Consider the following 10,401-nt stretch of genomic DNA (forward strand, 5'->3'; position numbering starts at 1 on the left):
GGAAAGCCAACATTCACGTGGAAACTGAACAACACTCTTCTCAATGATACCTTGGTCAAGGAAGGAATAAAGAAAGAAATTAAAGACTTTTTAGAGTTTCAATACTATATAACATTTCAAATAAAGTACATCAATTAAAAAAAAAAACTTTAAAAACTTATTGCTCTCCCAATATTCCCTCTGCCCTGTGAAGTGCCCCCATACAGAGAGGTGATGGTATCAGTGTTTGTGCTGTAGGACACAGCCCTGTCTTCCTGAAAACCGATGGCAGGTCACTAAAGACAAGAAATAAAGGCATCAGCATTACAAAGGAAAGGTCCATAACACTCCGCTTCTAATGTCCCTGGAGATCCAGTCTGTAGCATCAACCTGCTTGCCACTCCAACTCCTGAATTTCAGGCTCTGACTTCATCCAACAAATTCTAGCCAGAGTTTGCTTATGTTGTCTGTAAACCTGAGAGAGAGAGATAAATAAATGGATATTTAATTCATTTATCTGGTATTTATCTTAACCTCTACCACAGATAGTTATACACCTATTTAAAACATAAGGTATTCAAACAGCTAGAAAGTATATCCATCCATCCCTTCATTGAATAAACTTTTATCCAATTGTATCTTGTATGCCAGATACCACACCAGATATTTTCACATGTCATTCAAATGACAGATCAACCTCTATAGCCATCTTACACTTAATGTCAAGAAAGCTCAGGCTAAGTAGCCTCAGTTACTTAATATCAAAGAGTTCCTAGTTGGTACTGGATTCATAATGTGCCAAGCCTGCTTAACTTCAGATACTTCTCTATTCCCCACATTCTTGTCCAGGAAGGGTATACCCTTATACCAAGAGTGAGCTCACAATATCCAGCCACTGTAGCCTGTGTCTTGTAAAGGGGGGGAGGGGATGGTGGCAGTGGGAGGCATCCCAGATGTTTAGTTGCCTCAATTCTGCTTCATATGTGACAGAACAGCCTCTGACGACAGCTGAAGAGGTCTCAACACTACAAAACTTGTGACCTAGGAGAAGAACAATTATCTGTTCTCAAAGTCAGAGACAATTAGGGTCCTTCTTCTCTGGTGCTGATGACTGTACTGTTGTCAAGTAATAAAACTGGTGATCTAGAAACAGAAAAATGTCCAGTCATAGGAAAAGCCGAAGCAATGACACCCCAATCATACATCAAAACATATTAAAACACATCAGTTGCGATAATCTTCTGAGAGCTCACTTGGAAGCTTAGGCTTGAAGCTGCACTTGTACCGGAGGTATATGCTAAAAATTCCCATTGTGCTGCCTCAGGCTAAAGACCTCACAGTGCATCCCTGCCCTCAGGGAAACAGGTCTCCAAGAGCAGAGAGGTTCATTTTCAACTTTACAGCTTTCAGTTTAGTTTAACTACATTAGTCGAGTTAAAAATATACAAAAACAAATGGGAGGTGTCCCCTAGATCCTCACATGTTATATTCTTCTTTTTGATCTGTAAAATATTAACATTATCCTTTATGATCTGTAAAACTATAGACATGTACTAAAAATCAATATATCATTTGCAAGAAAGACAAAAAGAAATGGAACAATGAATGATTAACGTTAACCAAAAGAATATTCATATTTTAAAAAAACTACACATCCAAGTATTTCAAACTAAAACTATAGAGGGTGATATCTGTTATTTTCTAAATGATTAAAGATAGAAGGTTGGTGAGATGGTTCAGCCTAGGATACACAGTTAGATCCTGTCACACACACACACACACACACACACACACTATTTAAAAATAGGTGTCATCTGGGCGTGGTGGCGCACACCTTTAATCCCAGCACTTGGGAAGCAGAGGCAGGCGGATTTCTGAGTTAGAGGCTAGCCTGGTCTACAAAGTGAGTTCCAGGACAGCCAAGGCTATACAGAGAAACCCTATCTCAAAAAACAAAACAAAACAAAAAAATAGGTGTCAAATCTAATTTTAACTTCTCTCTTTCCTCCTCCTCCTCCTTCTTCTTCATTGCCCACCTTTGTCCTTTTACCCACAATAAACCTTTTCCCCGAGAAGAAAAAAAAAAACTTATCTTAAAAATATGTTTGTTGATTTACATGGGATAAGGAAGAGAATACAGTAAATACTAACAGTATTAATGCTGAGTACTTATAAAACTCCTTTCATCTTTCCTTTCTATTTTATCCTGTATTAAACACATATTTGCTAAATATAATATTAGGCCCTGGAACAGAAAAAAAAAGATACCCATTATTTAAAAAGCTCATTAAACCTGAAAAGACATGTAGTTTACTTAATAATGTATTAATGGTAATACCTGGGTTGAGAAAATGCGTATGGCTATGTAAGATATGAAGATTAGGGAAACTGAGTGAAAGGAAGTGCTAGCACTGTTGTTCTAGAAACAAATGTGTCTATGTGTCTATGTGGCACCTAGAGACAATAGGAACTGAAACAATGTAGCATGTACATTTACAGGTAGCTTATATATATATATCTTGTTCTTCCAACTATTGGGCAAATTCTATGGGCCAGAGCTATCCTGGACTGTGCCAGTGTCCTCCAAATAACACATATGCCGGTGCAGACTAACACTGTGCCAGCATGGAGACATAATTGACGAACTGTCTTATCTTTAGAAAAACTCACAGAAACACAAAAGATTCATTGTAATGCTACCTTCCTACTTCTTATGAGGTTTAGAAAATATTCCAAGTGTGTTTTAGATAAATGGTAGATTAGTAGAAAACATTAACAAATTAATTAGTTTTAACTGGATGAAATTACATTATAAGGGAAAGATGTGTGCCATTTACATTTATATGGTTCAGCTTAAATATTAATAATCATTATGTTAATCATTCTGAAACAATACCTGTCTAGCGGCAGTAAAGGCTCTACTGCAATTCTTTCCAAGCATTCTCTTCCACACTGTTATTCAGACTCTTGACTAAAGAACATTGTGTTCTTTCCTAAAAGTTACATAAACAATAAAATGTTCCCCAGAAGTTTGAGACCAATTGCAAAAACATAAATTAAAAACATGACATGTGACATTGTCTGAATAAACACAGTGTCTGTGACAAGAAGTCTAATATTTATAATTGGTTTATTTGTTTGCCATTTACTATAAATGTGTGTTATTTAAGGTAGTCCCTATAAAGCCTTATACTTATACTCACTAGCTTACCTGCTAACATGAGTTCGAGTGGAAGAGGAAGAGGTGCATGAACAGGCAGGGCTCTGGAAGCCACACAATACTCTTGGTTTATTTCAATGGCACGTGTGCATCTTCAGGGTCAGCCTGTGTGCACCTGCAAACAAAGGAAGATGGAGAACATCCATGAGTGTGAGAAGGGTTTGGCCATGATCGTGAGTTCTCGTGCAGAACCCTACAACCTGTGTACTGAACCATCACAAGAAGCGTATTTGAATGGGAAAAAAGACATTTGTAAAGATATCTCTTGGATTTATGGACATGTTCATTTAAAGCAGTGGTTCTCGACATGTGGGTCACGATCCCTTTGGGATTGAAAAACCATTTTACAGGGATTGCCTAAGTCCATATGCATATCAGATATTTATATTATGATTACTAACAGTAGCAAAATTACAGTTATGAAGTAGCAATGAAGATAATCTTCTCATTGGGGTAATCACAATATGAGGAACTTGTGTTAAAAGGTCTCACCATTTCTTTAGAAACAGAAGAATCACTGATATATAGCAATGCTTCTTACGCTTCTTAAAGTTTATGTATTTTTTCAAATGCAATCTTACAGATCTGTATTCACTTATCTAAGTTTTCTAGAGTGCTTACTGTTTGCCACTAAGTGTGCTACTGCTGTAATTAATGAAGTAGATTTTCCCCTAGGCACAGGGAATCTGTTGTGGAAGCACACAATGTGCAATGAAAGTTTCAGGAAGAGCTATTTTTAAAATACTAGGAAATAAACAGGGCAGGGGGTACAGGGATCTCTGTAGGGAAGGAGACCCAGAAAGAATTCTTGAAGGTGGTTATATTTAAGGTGAGACCTGGAGGATCAGAAGAGAATGACAGTCATGCAAAACAATCATGGGGATGGATATGGGACACAGAATGAACGAAAGGTCCTGAGACTGGAATATGAAAATATGGAGCAGTGGTGCCTTAATGGCCAGGTGACCTATACATCATTGGGAAACATCAGAGACCTGAGATTTACCTAAGAAAACAATCTGTGCCATCTTTCACACTCTGCTTGCAGACAGCCACACACTTCTCATCTGCCATGAAGGCATGGAATAGCTGGGACCTGCACAGCAGCTTTCAATAAAATCTGAAGATATCTGAAAGAGAAGTACAAGTTCTTAACAAGATTCTATGATGTCCTAGGAGACAACCTGTACCTACAAGCCAACAAATGGAGCCTAAGGCCGCACTTCCTCCTGTGTTCTGGGGACCTGTCGCCCCACCCAGGGAACATTACAAAAATCAGCAACCACTTGACACATCCCTCAGATCACCATTAACATAAATCAAGGCTTGGTCTGTAATTTATGTTCTAGCATTTAAAGAATACCTTGATAGTTATTTTAAATACATAAATCAAGTCAAAAAAACCATTATAAAATATTAGAGATGTCATAAGACCTCTGATTTATTTAACAATGTGTTATATTTCTTGATCTCAATTTATTTCAAGTTTTTAGGAAGAAAAATGGTTCTCTGCCTTATCCTGTTCTTGTTTTTAATTCCTTCATTTGAGAGATTTCATCTCCACTTAGAACCATTTTTAATAATAAGATATGCAATTTTTAACTGTTGATATTTTTAAAAGAATAGAAATGATTAAGATTAATTCATGTAGCTTTTGATATACTCAATAGTAGATTAGTCTAAGCGATACTATGATTCATATTGGATAGTCAAGGTTTCATACTTTAACTTCATCTAAATTAAGAAAAATTTACTCCCTTATTTGCTTAATAGCCAGACTGCTATGCCATAGGAAGAAGTGAATATAGACTACATACTACTCAGAAGCCCACAGCTTTCAAATTACATACATCAAAAGGGAAAGACGATTAGATATACTTGATATACGATAACAAAGATAAACTTGTGTCCCTGGACCACATAACAACTCTTCCCAGAGTTAGTACTTCACACAAAGTTAAGAACTCAGTTCATGAAGCAGATATAATTATTCCTGTAATTCTATTTGGGAGGAAGAGGCAGGAGGGCCATGAGTTCAAGATCATCCTGGGTAACAGAGAATTCCAGGTTCACAAGGGCTATATAGAAGATCTTACCTCAAACAAAGCAGAAAACTCGAAGACATTGAAAGGGAGAAAGTCTTAATAAGCTAACAGAAGAAAGGAAAAGATTTCTCCTATTCTAAGAACGATGCCTGTGCTAAGTCTTCACTCAGATTCACAACTTCAGAAACTAACTTACTTAGAGTTTCCATATACTCAGTCTAAGAATCATAGAGTTCATGACTGATCTGAGAAAACTGCTAACTTTATTCACTTACATTTAATTTCTGTCCTTTCTACAGTGTGTGTGTGTGTGTGTGTGTGTGTGTGCATGTGCGTGTGCGTGTGTTGAATTCAGAGAAAAGTCACATAAGAAGGTCCTTTTTGTGTATTTTAGAATAGACAGCAATTCAGTTCTTTCTCTGGTATGATATTGTAAGTGCTCAACATGATGACTTTCCTAGCATTTACCCCCCAAAATAATAGTGTGACAATGTTGACCTAAGTCATTACAAAATGAGACTCCAGTCCATGATAGAACGGTGAGAAATGCAAATGAAAATTAGTTTAATCATTCTTATATTAAATGTATATTATTCTTATGTTAAATATTCATTATTAAATACTAAATTTAACAAAAAGGAAAAGTTGAGGAAAAACTGAAACAGATTAGCAACTAAGTATCTATTTGATATAGAAAAGATCAACAAAGCTTAAGACTCAAAGGTTTCAATTTCACCAAGAACAAAACACAAATACAAAGGAGCTTGGCAATCTAATAAAACAGTATACTTTCAACTCTGGTTTTTCTACCCCTAAGAAATATGGAATGAGAACATTTAAGGCAATCTTAAAACCACTGTAGTTTTCTGTATCAACTCAAGCCTTCAGCAACATCCTCCTTTCAGTTTCACTTTTCTCTTTATTGTTCCAAATAAAAACAACAACAAAGTCGACAACATGGTGCTGTTCTCTCCCCTCCTCTCAGTTATGGTAGTACACCAACATTGGGCATAGACGGACGCGCGCGCACACACACACACACACACACACACACACACACACACAAGCTCTGCCTTCACATCACTCCTGACACACATTGCACTTACATGCATGGTAAAAATATTAGGATTATCACAGCAGGGACAAGTACCATAAGACCAATGAAGGAATACTGAAAAAAGATGTAACTTACCAGTATCAATTCAAATACTTGCAGATATTATAAATGAAAGAGAATTGCTTCTTGGGTCTAACGAGCCATCTGGAGACAGACACTGAGACAGAGATAAAAAGAGAAAAACTGTATTCTTAGTATTAGTGAAAATATAGCAAAGCCATTTCTTAAAAGAAATGGTTAATATTCAAGCTTAAGTTAAGTAAATATTTAGAGACCAAAAATAAGTGTAAAGCAAGAGACTGGGTAGGAAAGTTTACTGTTGGTTCTTCTCGTCTGCATTTCAGATCCTCTGAGACTAACCAGTGATGTTGCCTATACCACACCATGGCAATAAACAAAGCAAATGAGCAATGAGAAGTTAAAGAACTAGGAAACAATGTATTTACAACTCAAAGTTAAATTCAACATCTCCAGCTGACAGCCTGTCCTATAGGTTGAGAGAGAAAAATTCAGATTTTTTAATTTGGTTCCCAATGAAAAGCCACCCTGTGAAATCATCTCCACTGATGTTCCTATTTACAGAGTCTCAAGATCCTCAACATTAATGCTTCTTTCTGGGGATGCTTGTAAATGGGTCTCTGGTTTTAGAGGAACAAAGAAGAAAAGCATATGATTTGGTTAGATGTGCTGAGAAGTGTTCTAAGCTTAACCTCAGCTTGAAAAATATATTTACCTAGTCTTTCTTAAAACATGAGCTATAATTATATTAAATCCATTATATTTAACAAGCAATGAAACAAATACAGTGGATAGGGAAGTTACAGACTGGAGGAGATAGTCAAGGTTAAGATGCTGAGATGCTACACAGGACAACTCTGTCTAACAAGCTGGCAGTGTTTAAATGTGTGTATACAGGGCTGCAAACACCTAAGATTTCAGCACTGCAGAGGCTGAGAGGCTCAAAATGTAAAGGCCTGGTACTTAGGGAGACTATGGGTGTGTTTATTATTTACCTTTCAGAATAATACAAAAACCAAGTGCAGTGTGTGTGCCATACTTGGAATTTGCACAAACCAAATATGAGCAGTTATCTATTACTATCATGCAAATTTAAACTTGGACTGGAGACAGCAGGTGCAGAGCATTAGCTGACCTTAGAGAAGGCCTTTAAGCATTAAGAAGTCAGTCCAGAAGTATTTAGTAGTTAATGGTAAGACACTGAAAATTTCTCTCATATTCTTGAGAAATAATGGGAGATTAGTTAGCACAATATATGGAAAAATGTTAGTTGTTACTGGACTAGGAGCAGATACATGGGAGTTCTTTGAAAATTAAAAATTTTCTATGAAAGCCAATATATTAGCATCTTTCTTCAAAGGGCACAAAAATATTACCATTCATCTCAGCACAAAATGAAAATATCTAAATGCTCTGCAGTAGCAACAAAAATTAAAACATATATAATTAAGATAAATCGATCTGATGGAAATTACTTAGTAATTAAAATGACAATATTAAAAACTAAAGCAGCAAAAATGTTCCTAGTCAGCATGTGAGGATGAGGACTAGAAGTACATTATTCTGAGAGTTTACGTTTGTATGAATAGAAACAAATCATATACAATGACAAATAAAACAATGCAGTGGTGTGTGTAAAGATGGTGACATGTTTGTCACATGGTGATACTGTATTGTTTCTGAAACAAAAGGGTGACAGGAAGGAAATAACAAAGAATTGCCTAAGTGCAGAGGCTGACATGTATCTTGCTACACCGTAAACTGTATTAAGTCTGATCTTGGACAATATGGACAAGTTCTCTAAACCATCCAAGGATGCTGTAAAGTCAATGCGGCCACCCTTTGGGTACAGTACAAAGACTGGAAGGTGGTGCAAACAAATCCCTACAGTAACACAGATACATAATGAGCATTCAAAGAGCAGAACTCAGTGCTATTATCATATTAAAGGTGGAAGCATACCATGGAAGTAGAGATGGGCAAGAGAAACCCATGGTACAATGGTCTCAGATTCTACATGAGCAGAAGATGGAAACAGGGCAAAAGGCTTTAGAGGTTCTTGTGGGTCAGCTGAAGGTAAGGGGCAGGAGATGGGCCAAGAGTTCTGAGTTAGGACACAGTGGGCATCTTAAGTGAGCAGTGGAGGGGTGAACAAGGCCACCATGGGAAGAATGGGAATTCCAACCAATAGCACACTGTGTTCAAACCTCTCTGCAGGTCAAGGCAAACCCTACAGACTGAGGAGAGCAAGAAATGAATATGAAAGGAAAGAACAAAGAAGAAGCACCCAGAGGACTCTACTGGAACAGAGACGAGTGCTTGTTATGAGGAGCCAATGGGATGGGCTCTTTGTGGTAGGTAACAGCGGATCATTAAAACATGAAAAGGGGTTCAAAGCATGGAATCCATGTAAGACTACCTCTTCTTGTCTATTTAATGAAATGAAGTGGGGAGTCTAAAGACGGTAAGTCCCAGAACCATGGCCAGGTCTATGACAAAGCTGTACCTACACCAGGGCCCTTGTCCTACTTCACTGTCCTCTGCCCACATGACTGTCCCATTCTTTCATCATCACCAAGCCAATGATTGTTCCCACAGCAACTTTCTGTGTCTTAAAACACACTATAAAATATAAACAATGTTTTTTACATCAAAAGCTCCCTTTGACTTGAAGATCTTTTGCTGCATGCTAACAGAAGAAAGTGCATTGAGCATTTGTTCAGCAAATGCCCCATCAGTGCCTACTATGTGTCAGGTACACAAAAACAAATAGTATAGATGCTCTCATCAAGAAGCCCGTGAATATACTTAGCTATGTAGAGCACATCTGCGAATCCGTATGATCCAGTAAATACACTTTGTTCAGAGTGTCTTGGAAACAAAGAGGCTACATCTTAACTGGCCTACACAGTGAGAGGGGAAGAGAAAGCCTCACTGAGAGCTGAGACTGGAGAAGACCCTGAGGAAAACTGCTGATCGACAGACAGGCGAAAGACCACATTCTTCTCTGCTATTCGGTTGCCTGAGCCTATTAGACGATTCAAATTGTAGAAAGGCCCAGGTACCTGTGATTATTAATTTTGGAGAGGAACAGAGGCATACTGAACCTTGCTATTGATAGATGTGTAGAATATGTTAATCGTAATGCTCATTAGTCAGCTAAGTTACTATTTTCTCAGATGATTTTTCTCCACTGATCATTTTTTATATTTAGCCATTTTTCATCTCCAATAGAACATACTTGTTCCTTAGAGGAGGGAAGGGAGGAGAGAATGAACATGATCAACTTTCACACACACACACACACACACACACACATCTTCCATACACATCTATTTATGTGTATAAAAAGAATTCTATGCATGTGTTTTTAATGTTTTATGTTATTGGATAAATGTGTTATCACACAATAACAAAAATTTCTGAATTTTATCTAAAGTTATTAAATGAGATAATTTTAAATACTATGAAAATAATATTCTCCTTTTATTTTTAATTTATTTGTTTTAATTATATCTTGGCCTAGGATGAAGCTAGCAAGGTTCAGAAACAACTGCTCAGGACACTGGTCCCTCCCATGACAGTAGCGGCATTCTACACCTGCCCCCCACACCCCCTTCACAAGTGAACTTCTAGCACCAGTGGCCTCAGGCCGAAGCTTTGGGGAAGTAGCACATTTCTGGCATTAATGACTTTTAGAAACTCAGACTCAGATATTCTGAAAGACCAAACAGATCTCAGCTATGCTCAGAAACAGAAGCAAGAAACCACCTCTCATGAGAAAACTGAAGTCAAAGTTCAACTTCTTCTTGGAAATGACCAGCAAAAACTGACACACAAGACTGCACCATCGGCTCCGGGACTCCGCCAAGCTTAGTCTCTACAGGTCAGAGTGGGGACCACGGGGGCAGACGGCTTCTGGGACAGGCAGGAGCCACAGAGCCGCTGAGGCAGCACCCTTTTGGGGCCGCAGACTTCCGGCACCCTCCCAGCCGGAGGACAGAGACCTGCCCTGCAGGGAG

At 37.9% G+C, this 10,401-nt stretch overlaps 1 long non-coding RNA gene across 1 annotated transcript in view; it reads right to left on the bottom strand.

Moving 5' to 3' along the window:
* Positions 1-2,141: 2,141 nt before the first annotated feature.
* LOC110293790 overlaps positions 2,142-10,401 on the bottom strand; it is a 14,362-nt gene continuing 6,102 nt past the window's right edge. Inside the window, exons 2-4 of the long non-coding RNA XR_003836444.1 lie at positions 6,437-6,518; positions 4,206-4,329; positions 2,142-3,314 (exon numbers count right to left, since the gene is read on the bottom strand). This is a non-coding gene — a long non-coding RNA (uncharacterized LOC110293790). The remainder of the gene's footprint in view (positions 3,315-4,205; positions 4,330-6,436; positions 6,519-10,401) is intronic.

The sequence above is a fragment of the Mus caroli genome, chromosome 4 (assembly GCF_900094665.2).
Source record: "Mus caroli chromosome 4, CAROLI_EIJ_v1.1, whole genome shotgun sequence".
Taxonomy (NCBI): domain Eukaryota; kingdom Metazoa; phylum Chordata; class Mammalia; order Rodentia; family Muridae; genus Mus; species Mus caroli.